Source organism: Miscanthus floridulus, chromosome 15 (genome assembly GCF_019320115.1).
Source record: "Miscanthus floridulus cultivar M001 chromosome 15, ASM1932011v1, whole genome shotgun sequence".
Taxonomy (NCBI): Eukaryota; Viridiplantae; Streptophyta; class Magnoliopsida; order Poales; family Poaceae; genus Miscanthus; species Miscanthus floridulus.
In genome coordinates, this window is record NC_089594.1 from 9,282,763 (window position 1) to 9,298,431 (window position 15,669).

The 15,669-nt window shown below is 48.6% G+C and overlaps 1 pseudogene; it reads left to right on the forward strand.

Moving 5' to 3' along the window:
• Positions 1–7,033: 7,033 nt before the first annotated feature.
• Positions 7,034–11,324, forward strand: LOC136508043 (zinc finger CCCH domain-containing protein 53-like; annotated as a pseudogene).
• The last annotated feature ends 4,345 nt before the right edge of the window (positions 11,325–15,669 follow it).

A 15,669-nucleotide genomic window follows, 5' to 3' on the forward strand; every position in this document is an offset into this window, starting at 1 on the left:
GATGGACGACGACGTGCACATCCATCGGAGCTGTTTCCGTGCGTGAGCTCAGTCCTGCTGCCTACCGACACCGACTTGCGTTGGGGGGGCGCAACCCAAATAACCGATGGAGGCCATACGCCCATACAGGCACATCAAGGTCCGGGCGTCGGGGCGGGCCAAATTGAATTCACAAGCAAAAATTGAAAGAAAAAAATGACTATAACTAATTTTTTATCACTATATGCAACCCCTATAACACAAATCTAGCTATGTATCCACACAATAGGCGCACTCCTCACTAATTTGCCTAGCTACGCCAGTGATTTACTACTACTATTAAAAGATTTTGGAAGACAAGACCTCAAGATTAATGAAGACGGTCAAAAATAGTATGTATCTCCAAAAAATACCATTCTATATTTACAGACGAACAATTTATTTCACAATACAACCTAGCAAATTAAGTACGGCCTCCTAAAATATATCAACTAAGCGGGTCATTCGCCTTTGAAAATAGAGCCTATTTCCAGAGGCCCGGTAAATTACCCCAACCGGCCACACCTATCTAACAAAACCCGATTGCGCTTCTTCCACTCCCTTAGCTGGGTTCACAACCGCCGACTCGCCACTTCCACTTCTCTCTTCATTTTGCTAAGGCCGATGCCTCCTCTCCTCATAGTGAGCACCCCTCTTTCACAGCGGCCGTGGCCGCCACACTGCACCACACGCACGTGGCGGGATGCATCCCGCCAGATCCTGGTTCTCCTCTCCTCTCTTCGATCGCTCACTCCAGAGCTCCAGATCCACCAAGGAGCAGCTCCGTCTTGGATCTGGGCTCTGAGGAAGTTGTTTAGGAGAGCTCTATAGATGGCCATCTAGGCTACCCCGACCGGCTCGGGACCGGAAACAGCCGGTCCCGCATGCCCAGGCACGACACGCTAGACCGTGGTGAATAGTGCTTCGTGCTTGCTGTCAGCCTAGGCCCGGCACAACGAGCAAGTTTTTGGGCCAAGCTTGCCCGAAAAGCACGGCCTATACGTACATCGGGCCGGGTTGGGCTAGCCCGTGGCTCATGTCCGTGTGCCGCCACCGCTTCCATGGAACCTTGAAGTTGAAGAGGCGTGTCACCCTATCTGCAAACTCAGCATCAGATATTCAGATTGCATGTTTACAATACATGTATATATATACTCGAACTTGTCATCGTACGTCGTCAATGGTTACGAAGAAACTGTGGCATGACACACGCTTTGCGCCCCCACGCTGGTACATGCACGCCTAGGCGCGAACAAAACAGCAGACACGACACTATCAGTGCGCTTGTGCAAAGGTGATAAGAAGTGTTGGAGGGTAGCTCATGGCCGGACTTGCCGATACCATAGCCATCCTAGTACTCCACGATGGATGCAGTACTAGTAACATTTTATCAGGACCACGATGGCATTATGGCCGGCAACAAAACATGTACGATTCTCCGATGGATCCACGGAGAGCGAGATCGAGGTTTGGTTTGGATTGGATCATTCATGGAGAAGAAGAGGCAAGCAAGGTAGTAGCATTGATGCAAGCCAAGCTCACACCAAACCAAACTGGAAGGAAGGCAAGGCAAGGCAAGGCAAAATGCAAGGCGCTGCTGCATGAATGCTTCGCTTGCTTGCCCTGTTCGTCCGGCTTTTCGAGTGGAAACTCCCAAGGCTGCATGCATCAGCGATTAGCCACCGCCAACCATCACGCATGCAGCCATTTCTTGTCGCGTCTCGAGCATAATACTAGTACTTGTTAAAATAGATTCCCCTGATTTCTGTGTGTTTTTTTTTGTTGAAATTTGAAAACGTGAAAATCCTATACGCTACGATTTTAACAACGACGAGAGTCGGGCTTGTTTGCTTTGAAGACCGAAAATCTTGCCTGGCCCAGGCACCTCACCCAGGCTGTCGATTTCCGACGTCTGGGGATGGATCGACCTACCTGGGCGGGTGCCCCCCAGGCCAGGTCTTCTTCCAAACACACCCGAACCGTGTGTCGCGCAACATCGCCTGGTGCTGGTGCTGGTCTCTTCTGGTCTCCGTCTCTCGAGTCTTTCTCCCTCGCCTGCACCTGGACGCATGCACGGACGCGCGCGATGCGTGTACGTAGGAAGGAACGGACGGCCGGCGTCGCTGCTGGTTGCGATTTGGAGCCATCCACAGGCACAGTCATAAAGCTAAGGTGGTGGCTAGCTGTGCGGTGACGCACACGAGTGCCGTTTCGTGTGAGCTCATCAGCCCCGTCTGTCACTACTGTGTGCATCGTCGACGAGCATATGACTGTGCCAGTGACAGTGAGAGCAAGCAAACGGAGCTGCAGGCCAAGGACGTGGTGGCGATCGAGGCATGACCACATGACGGTCCAAGTTGAGGACAAGGACAAGGCGACTTCGTCTGCGGTGCTGGCATAGTGGCACATTGGCACTTGAGTTTCTTGCAGGTTTCCGTCTGGGTTTATGAACCGACTAATATTATTTTTTTCTCCGTAACAAACCAACATTAATCAGGTTTATCAGTGTAAAAACCAACCAACCAACCGTCTCGATATACGTGAACTAGAGCAGTAGTACTCCGTAGCAAAGCAATTGCTGTGGTACCAGACTACCAGCAGTAGTGTGGACTGTAGAGGTCAGGAAAGATGTTGGCAATGCACGCTTGCTTTCGCACAAAGGCAGTGATCGATGATATATAGCAAAACAAAACATACTACAGGGGAGGGAGAACGGAGAAGAGAAACATGCATGGGGGCAATCACTCAACAGCGCGGGCGTACTAGCTAGCTCGGACTCGGAGCAGTGCCTTGACAGCCCTTGATCAATCCTCGTCGATCTACCTTTAGTTACCCCCGGGCCTACATTTTTGCCACTTTTACTTCCATTCAGTTAATAATAATAGTCGCATGAACTGTGGTCACCTTTGGATCCAAGCGGATTCTAAGAATCAAATACCCCTCCGTTCCAAATTATAAATAATTTTAGTTTTTTTTAGGTATATAACTTTTTTCTATACACTATGTCTACATACATAGTACAACTTAAAAATATAGAAAAGGCAAAATGATTTATAATTTCGAATGGAGGGAGTAGAAAAAAAATGTATCGCCTTCGGACAAAATAGATTCTAGAGCAGATTTTAAGAGGTTGTTTAGCACAACTCTGCTTCACTAGCGAAGCAATTTTTTGGCTTCAGCTCCACGAGCAACTTCATTGGTAAAGCTAAAACTGTTCTGATAAAACGTTTCTAAAACAATAAAAAGAATAAAATGACTATAATGACTTCATCTATTTTCCCTTTGTTTTTTCCTCCTCTTCTATTTATTTATTCTTCCCCTGTCTCTCTTCAATCCTGGTCCAGCTATTCACTTAGGCAAAAACCACATCCCACCCCCTCTATCATCATCCACCGCTGACGCCGTCATTAGCGCCTTGCCACCGAGCTCCGCGTCTGCGCCCCGCCCCGGAGCCCTGCACTTTTGTCCGGCCCGACGCCGCACCCTCGCCCCGCCGCCAAGCTCCGGCGCCAGCGCCCCACCCTGAGTTCCAACGCCCGCCCCTCGACCATCATCTTCCTTGCACTTGCAATGAGTCAGGGCATTTTGTGGAGCCTAGACAAATGAGCCAGGGCACCGAGTCTTATGTTTTTCCTATCTCGGATCCTAGTTCACCAGCTCTCTAATTATTGCTTTGTTCACGAAAAAGGCTGCAATCTACTCAATCTAGGTCGTAAACGCCAAAGAACAGCAATGCACACAAGTGTCACTCAACCTAAACTCAACAAACTAAAAACCAGCTGCGTTCTTTGTACCTCGTATCCTAGTTCGCCAACTGTCTCATTATTGTATTGCTCATCGGGATACCATTTATACCTGCACAAGAGAGGCTATATGCTACTCAATCCAGGTCGTATACGCTAATGAACAACAACGCACACAAGGGTTGTAGATTGTTCAGAGCCAAGCCGCATATGCCAGCACAAGTGCCAGTCAACCTAAATTCAACAAAGTAAAAGCACATATGTTTTTCCTACCTCGCATCCCAGTTCACCACTATCTTATTATTGTATTGCTCATATACACCAACGACGAATAGTAATGTACACAATGGATGTATATTGCTCACAGCCAAACCGTATACGACAAACACGGATAATGCTAGATAATTATGACTGCCAAATTTAGAAGATTGAAAACATTGCGTCTTGATTTTTCTGCCATTGACTCAAATTTCATACACCTCAGGACTGTTTGGTTTGAAGCTGGCCCAGACAACGTATCGAATTTTGGAGGCTTGAAGTAGAGATGGATATCTGGCTAAGTTTCTTTGTATTCACGTTCCAAACTCGACCAATCGTCCTGTTCGCTGGTGTAAGAAAAATGGACCCTAGGCCCACTTACTTTGGATTTTAGTGTTTGATGACCAACACAATTAAATTGGACTAATGAATTTGCAAGTGATTGTTTTGTAGTTCAATATGGTACAAGACATGACTTGGACGAAGGCGACATGGTGATCCCATGATCAACATCATAAGCAAGACCCTAGAAGCACAAGAGAAGACCCAAGATATCAAGCAAAGTCCAAGCACGAAGATAGGAACCAAGCCGGACGCAAGATCGCGAAGAAACGAGCTTCACAGAGTGACCGGACGCAGCCCTTATAGGGATTGGACGCAGCCGATCAGTTGCTCGGCAACAACAGGCGTCTGCAGCAGTGACCGGACTGCTGAGGACTAAAAGTGACTGGACGCGACGATGACACTGTTCACTGTCGCGACAATAGCTCAGCATTGACCGGACTGTTGGAAGGTGATCGACCGGACAGCAGGAACTATAGCTCACCCTGGGCATTCGGTTAACCGAAACCGTTCGGCTCGGTTCCTCGATTCTTTATAAAATTTGGTTAGCATAAAACTGGAACCGATCGGTTAGCTAGAAAACTTGGAACCGAGGAAATTCGGTCTCGGTTAGTTCGGTTCGGTTTCGGTTAGATCTAAACTAACCGAGCCATACATTACATCAGCGAAACAGAAGGGAAGAAAATGAGAAAAATGAAAACCGAGCCATACATTACATCAGCGGAACCTTACATCAGCCATACAGTTCGGTTCTTTTGCTATTGGGCCAATATGTATAGATTCGGTTCTTCGGTTCTGTTCGGTTAACCGAGGTCTGGAACCGAATTATCTGATATTATTTTGGTTCCTGAGAACTGGGAACCAAAATTTTCGGTTTCGGTTAATTCGGTTTCGGTTCCAGTTATTTCGGTTCAGTTCTCGGTTATTTTTGCCCAGGGTTAACTATAGCGTCCGATCGAGTCCAGAGAGGTTCTAGAGCGGCGAAGTTGCGACCGGATGCGTCCGGTTGCATACGACCGGACGTAGGAACTACAGCGTCCGATCGAGTCCAGAGAGGTTCTAGAGCGGCGAAGCTACGACCGGACGCTATCAGCGTCCGATCAGTTGATTGCGCGCTCTAACGGTCGGAACAGTCGGACATGTCCGGTCAGGACGAAAGCAGCATCCAGTCAGTAAAAGAAAAGCGGGTTTCATCCTCAGCGGCTACTTTCTCAGTGGGGCTTATAAATAGACCCCCAACCGTCCATTTGAGTAGAGTGGAGCTGAGAAAACATACCAAGGGTGTTGATACACTATTTTGTGATCTCCACTTGCATAATGCTTAGTGATTTATTAGGTGATTGGCGTAGGTGCTTTATGAAGTGCTTAGATTGATTAGACCATCGCTTATGCGCATGCTCTAGGTTTAGCCATATTGTTTAGTGAGATTTGCATACCTCTTACCACTCAGTGCTTGCGCGCACCATTGTTGTACATCGAAGGAGCTTGTAGTCTTACGAGATCACACCAACCACGTTTGTGGTGTGGTCGCCACCGTGTACCAGAGGGAACAAGGCACACGCCGTTTTGGCCGGAAGCTTGATAGTGAAGACGGCAGGGAGCAGTCTAGGAGAGGCTTGCCGGAAGACACACCGGAAACCCACTTACGTGTGGAGAAGACCCGGGGCTATCCACGGAGTTACCCCCACAGGGAGCTTGCCCCTTGCGAGGGGCTCCAACGAGAACTAGGGGAAGCTTGCGCGCTTCTCGATACCTCAGTAAAAATACCGGAGTCGTCAACGGGAGTTTGTATATCTCTACCTTGCTCTTTAACTTTCGCATTTACATTGTTTGTATTACACCTTTTTGCGGTAGAGATAGCAACACACTAGTAAAACTGTAGTTGCACATTTAGATAATTTATCTTTTGTAAAGGTTCTGCTAAGGGTAGAAAAAGGGGCCTTAGTTTAGAGTCGGTATTTTAAGTTGCCTAATTATCTCTCTCTTAGACATCACTTGTCTCTACAGCAGGTTTGTTTCTGGGCTGATTTAACATGTAATGTAACTACGTGCACCAAACTACTTCTCATGATCATTCAGGCCCGTTTGGATTGCAGGAATATTAAAGAAAAAGTACAGAAATTGCAAAACGGAGAAAAGGGAGTGAGAATGCACGATTGGAACAAAGAAAATCCCAGTTCATTTTCTCTTAAATCCTACATGCAGATGCTCGTTTTACAAAAAAAAAAAAAATCCACTCAGATATGTGGTTTTGATTTCCTTCGAGCTTGCTCAAGAAAAATAGGAAATTAACATATTATTTTCTACGTTTTTTCTGTGTTATGGATTTCTATGTTTTAAACTCTTCTTTTAGTTATTCCTCGCATTTTTTTTTCTGTGTTTTATCACTGTACATCCACGTTATTCCGGTGTTTTTCCTATTCTCACGTTTTTGATTTCTATGTTCAAGACCCTCAATCTGTCACTTCGACTTCAGAAGTAGCACTGTATCACTGCTTGGGTTGTTGACTCCTTTGCACGCAAGGAAAGCCAAAAACAACCGCCAAATTGAAATCCCCCCACCGAAATTTCCCCCAAAACATTGATGGAGGTAACCGGAACGGCCCGGTTTTTGGTGTCCAACCCAAGCACCCTATTTAATTCACCACACTCTGCTTTTACTCCAACCACACTCCGCTCCTCTCCTCGCTTTTCACCTTCCCTTCCCAGGAGCCCTCCCCTCCTCCGCCCCTCTTGCTTTCTTTTTCTTTCAAGAAGGGAGAAGGAAACCACCGCCAGGGAGGGCACCACACCACCCCTGATAAGAAGGGGGCCGGGGTACGGACACGCCTGCCCGCTCCCGCTGCCGCCGCGACGCCATGGACGCCTGGGAGGCCACCAAGGCGGTGTTCGACCGGGTGCGGGCGCTGGACCCGGACAACGCGTCCAAGATCATGGGCCTGCTGCTCATCCAGGACAACAGCGACAAGGAGCTCATCCGCCTCGCCTTCGGCCCCGACCACCTCCTCCACGCCTTCGTCGCCGCCGCGCGTGCCGACCTCGCCGCCAAGCCTGCCTCCCCGCCGTCGCCCGTGCTGGGCCCGCTCCACCAGCCCACCTCGCCATGGGGGCCGCCGGCCTCCGACCACCACCACAACCACCAGTCCCCCTTTGCCGCCGCCGACCACGCGCTCGGGCACGACTACGACGGCTCCGCCGCCGCCGACGCGTTCTTCCTCGACGACTACGACTGCTGGTCCCCGGCCGGCGACCCTGGCCACCGCCGCAGCTTCTCGCTCAGCGACGCCGAGGTTGCCGCCGCAGGCGGCGGGGGCGCGTGGAGGCCCTGCATGTACTTCGCGCGCGGGTTCTGCAAGAACGGCTCCTCCTGCCGCTTCCTCCACGGCCTGCCCGAGGACGACGATGCCGCCGCGGAGCGCGAGATGGTCGTCATTGCGCGCCAAGGCCCTCGCCACCGCGCGCTCCCAGCAGCAGCAGCTCATGGCGTCCGCGTTCCCGTTTTCGCCGTCGCCACCCAAAGGCCTCAACCTCAACTTTCTGCTCCACCACCAGCAGCAGCAGCAGCAGAACGAGCCCCAAAGGTGCCATTTTTAGTTCCTCGTCACCACCAAGTTTGCATTTTGTTCCAGTCTCTTGTGCCGGCCGGCCTCGCTAATCTGGCAAGTGATCTCGTTTGCTGCTTCAGGGCTGCGGCTGCTGCGGCGGCGGCCATGCTGCTTCAGGGCGGCGACGACATGCACGGCAGGTTCCCGGTGCGGTCGCCCCGGATGGACCGCGGCGAGCTCATGTCCAGCCCCGCCGCGCGGCAGATCTACCTCACCTTCCCGGCCGACTCCACCTTCAGCGAGGAGGACGTCTCCAACTACTTCAGGTACCGGGCACGCCGCCATTATTGGGGGTCCTGTTTTGTTTCGACCACTGTCTCTCTTGTTGCCTCCCCCTCTCTCTTTCCTAGTAGTCCAGTGCAGTCCATTCCAGTCCAATAATGGGCGAACGAAAGAAACCAACTTGGCTGATTGATCCATCGACGGCGACGCGCCCCGTCGTCTGTTTGGCAGCATGTACGGGCCGGTGCAGGACGTGCGCATCCCGTACCAGCAGAAGCGCATGTTCGGCTTCGTCACCTTCGTCTACGCCGAGACGGTGAAGATCATCCTCAGCAAGGGCAACCCGCACTTCGTGTGCGACGCGCGCGTGCTCGTCAAGCCTTACAAGGAGAAGGGCAAGGTCCCCGACAGGTTCAGGTCCGTCGCCCTCCTCGCCTTCCTTCTCTTACTCCCTCGACCCTCATGCATTGCACATTGCTCGTTTTGACAGTTTCTGTTCGTAGTAAACGGAAGCATCATCGTTTTCTCATTTTTTGTTTGGTTGCGCAGGAAGCTGCAGCACCCGCACCACGGCGACTTCGCCGGCTGCACGTCGCCCACCGGATTGCTGGATTCCAGAGACCACTTCGACCTGCAGCAGCCGCAGATTGGTGAGTAGTGACCGCTCTACTCTCTGCATTGCATTTGCATTTGCATGCACGCATTCCATTTTCTTTTCTTGCAGCATTTCTTCTGTTGCAGATGGAGTTTGACATGTTGGTTTGGCAACTGGTGTAGGACCAAGGATGATGTACGGGAACATTGCCAACCACGAGGCGTTCCTGAGGAGGAAGCTCGAGGAGCAGCAGCAGGCAGCCGAGCTGCAGCAGGCCATCGAGCTGGAGGGACGCCGCTTCATGGGGCTGCATCTCCTCGACCTCAAGAGCAGGGGCCACCACCTCGGCTCCTCCCCAGCCGCCATGACCACCCTGGGGCAAGGCGAGGGCGGCAAAGGCAATGGCAATGCCATCCAGCTGGAGGATGTCAGCATCCAAGGTCCGCTTCTTGACCCTGACAAATTTCTTGAGGTGCTCTGAATGGAATTGAATCCATTGTTCAGAGGTTGTGACATCCGAATCGAATCCATGGTTTGTGGCTGTAGCAGATACTCCAACCAAGATGATGAACAGTAACAGCCTTGCAATGAGTGCGCCTGCAGCAGTAGCTGCTGTCTCTGCAGCCGATGCAGGAGGCGAGCACGAGGAGCAGCAGGAAGAGGATGGGGATGGCAGTCCCAAGCAGGCAGTCAACCCTGGAGAAGAGAAGACGGAATCTGGTCCTGTCACAGCTTGTGGATTCCAAGAAAGGTAAGATTGTTGTGGTGGTGGATTTAAAATATCTACCAAATGGTCACTGAGGTCACAGGCTAGTAGTGTTTCTTTTAGGGGAAAGGCATGGGAGGAAAGGCAGTATAGAGAAACAAAGCAGACTGCATTAACTTTCCCTTTCTTTCTTGGACATGTTTTGTTGGTTCATCATAGAAATAACGTTAGGCGTCTTGACATAAAAAAATGCCCTGCCGAACAAAATAGTTGCAGCACCTTATGCATGGTTAGTTAATTGGTTTATAAGTTTGGCAAAGATGTGTGACGATCAGATAGCAAATCCAGCAAGTTTGTTTTGTCGATATGCTATAGTTATCGTCCGGTTTAGACCTAATTTGCCTTGATAAGCAATTGTATAAGAGTCGGTTCGGTACATAGGCTGTGCTGATCATTCATTGGTGGTTTTGAATCTTGATTGAACCAACAAAAGGGGACAAAGGAATGCAATGGCAAAAGGTAGGGGAAAGGAGAAAAGATACAAGTGACTGCCGCAGCTAATGGCTATTGTTAAGCTGTATCTCGGTCAACTTGTTCCCTTTCTTTTGGGTTTGGTCTTGATCTTTCCAGGATTGATATGTTCCTTGTTTACTTGGATTGCAGTGGCGTGGTGGAGCACATTTTCCCTGACAGCCCCTTTGCATCCCCCACCAAAGCCTCCACTGATACAGCTCCAACAGCTCAAAATGGGAACATCAGCAATGGCAGCCCTCACCATGTGGCTTCATCCCTCTTCCCACCTGCATCCACCATTGAGCTGCCCCCATACAACTCCTGCTTCTTTCAGGCGCCCAGGTAGAAATTCAGCCAAGCGAACAGGGCACATAGCTGTTTACAGTAGATGATGTATGCATTGTTGGCAGCAGCACAGTACACACAGTTTCTTCTTTTGTATAGGCATAGTTGTTTACAGTAGATAGATAGTAAGAAAACTGTTTTTTCTTCAGGTTTTCTCCTGGGCATGAAGCCATTGGGCTGTGAATACAGAGCAAAAGGGGTCTCCTTTCCTCTAATCTGGGAGTAAGTATCAATCAGCTGCTCAATCATGATGGATATAAAATTAGCCTCCCCACCTGATGGTTGTCATTGTTTATTCATGTTTGTTACCTGCAGGGACTATCAATGACCCCATCAAGTGGAGGAAAGAGTAGAAAGCTTTAATTAACAAATACTAGGTGTATCTTCAGAGGGACAGCAACAACAACAAAAAAAAAGAGACAAGTCTAGGTCGTTTTAGCTCTAGGCCTAAGTATATGATATGATAGTAGTCCGATAAATAATAGTAGTCGTTTAGTAGCTCCTGCCGGTATCAAGATTCATGAACAAGATCAAATCACTGGTCCATCTCGTATGCTCATTTGTAGTATTGATCTCAGTTTGATACAGGTAATTAAACCGTAGATGGTGTAGATGGTCTAGTACTAGTTACTAGACAACTAGTCCTGGCAGCCAGTTGTAGTGAAGTGACATGGCTGCATACAGACATCCAAAGGAAACAGAAAGGGTAGAGAGGTAGGGGAGTGGACAAAAGCCAGACCAGACAGACATGGTGCTGTTGCTGCAGCTGCACAAGGAAATGTGATGAGACGAGACGGGGTACTGCTGGGACCAGAGCACTCACGGGTGCAGAGAATCACCGTGTAGTACTATTTTGCCCATGCTCTATCCAGCACTCCTTGTCCTTGGTCTGTGCATCCACCTTTTGCTCTTGTTTTCACCCTTGTAGTAGAAAACAGCAGAAATGGAAAAGTAATTATCAGTCATTTATCTTGGTCCATGCTTTATATCGTGCTTGGCTCTTATTACTCTGTGTTCCAAATTAAATTAGCTTTTAAAGTTACTTTACTCAAACTATTTTAAGTTTGACTAACTCTATAGAAAAGAGTGAAAGGATTAAGATATCTAAGAGGAGGTGAATTGGGCTAATTTTAAATTTTCTTACAATAATTAAATTCTACGGTTAGCCTAATTAACCCCACGTGTCTAAAAAAAAATGTTCCTATTAATCTAACGCACAAAGGACTTGCAACCTATGTTTTAAAATTACTCTAGCATGGTAATTCTATGAATGTAAAAACAAATATTGAATTGCTTAAAATAAATGCTCAAAGTAAATAGGGAGAGGAACGCGGCGATGTTTTGCCGAGGTATCAGAGAGTCGTCATTCTTTGTTAGTCCTTGTTGGAGCACCCGTGTAAGGGTATAGCTCCCCCTTGATTCGCGTAAGGATAAGTGCTCTCTACGGGTTGATTTTTCGACACTTTGTCGCGGTAAATCATCCAAAACCGCTCACAACTTGAGTTGGGTTACCTACAAGCTTCGTCGGGTGATCACCAATCTCTCAATCACCATCAAGCCGTCTAGGTGATGGTGATCACCTAGAGTAACAAGCACGAACTCTCACTTGACCACTCGAAGCCTAATGAGAACGGTGGATGAACACTTTGCTACTCTTGATTCACTAATGAGGCTACTATCTTGAATTCATGAATCTCAAACACCTAACTAGGACCTTGCTCTTCTTGGCACTCACAAACGTGTTTTTTCAGCTGTTGGAATGAGCAACAGTGACTCCACACACGAGTGGAGCTTCTATTTATAAGGCAGCATGAAAAATGAACCGTTATGAGCCTCTGCGGGGTGACCGGACGCTTCGGTCATGTTGATCGAACGCTCCGGTCAGTTCAACCCGCACACCAGTGTTTAAGTGTTGACCGGACGCTGGTAGGGTCCGATCACCACTGAACGGATGCGTCCGGTCGCATTAAACCCTCACTGGATGCTTACTGTACTCGACCGAACGCAGGATCCTCAGGGTCCGGTCAGTATTGACCGGACGCGACCGGTCGCAGATTCACTCTTCTAGAACTTTACTGGAGTCGACTGGACACTGGTCCTCAGCGTTCGGTCACTCGACCACTCAGCGTCCGGTCGCACCGAACGCAATCACCTTGGTCAAATGAACTGATCGGACCCTGCGGCCAGCGTCCGGTCGCACCGGACCTAGCGTTCGGTTAGCATTTGACCCTCCATTCACTTTTAACTCTCGAACATATGTGACTGAAGTTTGCTCCATAGGATTATAGGACTATTGTGGAGCTATCTAGTGCTAGTTTTAACAAGTGTGCACTACACCTAACTCACTAGACTCATCTAGGTCAAGCTACCCGTCCATGCCCCCTTAATAGTACGGCCAAAGAAAAAACAAAGTCCTAAACTACTCTAAGTGTCTCTCCAACTCCAATCGACACTTAGAACTAGTCATCCTTAACCTTGTCGTCCATTTGAAAACCGAAACGATTTTCATCGTAGAGGCATGACCACCTTGATTGCCCAATTGATCTCCATTACCATGACCTAACTTAATTGCCTCTGTAAACTACACGTTAGTCATAGTAATCTTATATTGTTATTAATCACCAAAACCCAATAAGGAGCCTAGATGCTTCCAATCTCTCTCTTTTTGGTGATTAATGACAATACCACCTCGAGTATGTAAAAGAGTGGGGTTTTTGACATGCTTGGTTCATATAAGGTTTTGTCAATAAGAACCAAAGAGTTAAGCAAGCTTATATGACCCAAGCCAACATAATGTACTCAAAGGATATGAAATAAGGATGAGTACAAGTAATAAAGCTCATTTGTATCGAAGTATAAACGCGGAAGCAAAAGCAAATAAGCATAACACAAGTGATATGACATATCAATGAATTCAAAGTAGAGAGCACACATGTCATATATCACAATCATGTAGATATCACTATCACATAGATATAATAGTATGCATGAAGGTAAATACACGAATGCATAAAAGTAATAGTGTATCACACAAAGACTCCAAATGTATATAATAGACTAATAGCTAACTAGACTCCCCTTAAAACTCGCTCCCTCTGAGTCTACATACTCGAACCCTCTCCTCCTTTGGCGTCAAACACAAAAACCTAAGGGTCGATCGACGGGGCTATAGCGGACGAGCCGGGCGCTGAGGTACGAGGGGCAAGTTGGAACTGGGCGCCATCATCATCTGACCCTGAGCTCTATACTGACTGACCCTCTGTGGCTAGAAGTGTCTCTGAAGCGGTCTAGGTCTGAGCTGGAGCAGATGCTGCCTGTGATGCTGCTGGTATATCTGTCGTAGGATCTGAAGATACGACAGAAGAAGAGAGCCTCTAAGTAGTCACGGCGACACGAGCTGCTGTAGAAGGACCTGGGGCATACATATGTGGCGGTGTAGGCATCCCTGTCAACTCGCTAAAAGATGTTGAAAGGGTCGAGATGGCGACTATAGGGGGGTGAATAGTCTATTTTAAAACTTAATTGCATCGGCTAACCAAAACAAGAGCGGAATTATAACTATCGGTCTAGCTAAGACTACACCCCTCTATCTATGTTCACTAGCACCTTGCAAAGATACTAATCAAGCAACAAAGGTGCCGGGCTAGCTAGAGCTCTCCTAATCAATTCTAGAAGCAAGGTCACACAAACCTATGCCACTAGTACTTTAAGGTACAAGGGAGCTCCTACACATGCTAGTAAGTAAAAGCATAAAGCCAACTAAGCTCACTAGCAATGCTCAATAACAAGGCAACCAATGCTAAATTAGAGAGCGCAATTACTTAGCTACACAAACTAAGCAATGTGACTAACAAGGTTACACAAACCAAATTAGCCACGTAAGGGAGCTACTTCTATGCTACACAAGCAAGAAGGTAACTAGCAAGCTACACAAGCTAACTAATTACAAAAGCAACAACACAAGCTCAATGTATATGAAAGTAATCGCAAGCTTGTGTAACGGGGATATAAACCAACGGAAAGAATAAGGTTGACACGATGATTTTCTCTCGAGGTTCACGTGTTTGCCAACACGCTAGTCCTCGTTGTGTCGACCGCTCACTTGGTGGTTCGGCGGCTAATTAGCATCACCCGCTAAGCCCACACGTCGGGCGCCGCAAGAACCTACCCCTTAAGTGAGGGTAGCTCAATGACACGCTTTACTAAAGTTGCTCTTCGCGGCTCCCACGGGGCGAACACAAGTGCCCCTCATAAGCACTTCTCCGGAGCGCCGCACAAGCTTTTTGTGGGCTTCCACGGAGACCACCACCAAGCCGTCTAGGAGGTGACAACCTTCAAGAGTAACAAGCACCACCGGCTTGCAACTCGATCACCTAGTGCCACTCGATGCAACCTCACGATGTAATCGCACTAGAATCGCTCGCTCACATAATCAGATGATCACTATCAAGTATGTGTGAGATGGAGGGCTCCTATGCACTCTAAAGCATGGACACAAAGTCCCTCGAGGTGCTCAGCACCAGTCATGGCTGAAAGCCACTTCTATTTATAGCCCCAAGGGCTAAACTAGTAGTTACCCCTTCACTGGGCAACTGTCGGGTCGACCAGACGCTCCGGTCGTGTTGACTGGACGCTGGACCCCAGCGTCCGGTAGCCCGATGACCGTCACGTGTCACCTGCGTTCAACGGCATTCTTCTAATCTCAATGGTCATCTTCTGACCGGACGCAGCAGCTTCAACTAAATGGACGCTAGACCTCAGCGTCCGGTCGTTTACAGTAAGTACCGACCTTGATCGGACGCGTCCGGTCGCACGTGATCGGACGCAGCCGAGCGTCCGGTCATACTCTAGCTCCTGCGTCACCATGCGTCAGCCTGACCGGACGCGCCCTGCCAGCGTCCGATGCACTCAGTGAGACCCTGTCTTTTCCGTGTAGGGCGCTGGTGGTACCGTTGGACAGTCTGCACTCTACAGGCGGACACTCCGCCGGTGGAGTTTCTTCACCAAGTTGATCCACATCAACTTCAACTCCATCTCCTTTGTAAATGTGCCAACACCACCAAGTGTACACCACCATGTGTATGTGTGTTAGCTTTTCACAATCATTTCCCAAAGGATGTTAGCCACTCAACTTGCCACGCCACTCGATCCTAGCGATGATGCAAAGTTAGATCACTCGAGTGGCACTAGATGACCGATATACAAACAAGTTTGCTCCTCTTGATAGTTCGACCATCTATCCTAAACCTGGTCATAAACTTTTCTACACACCTATAACCGGTGAAATGAAATGCCCTAGGTTATACCTTTGCCTTGCGCATT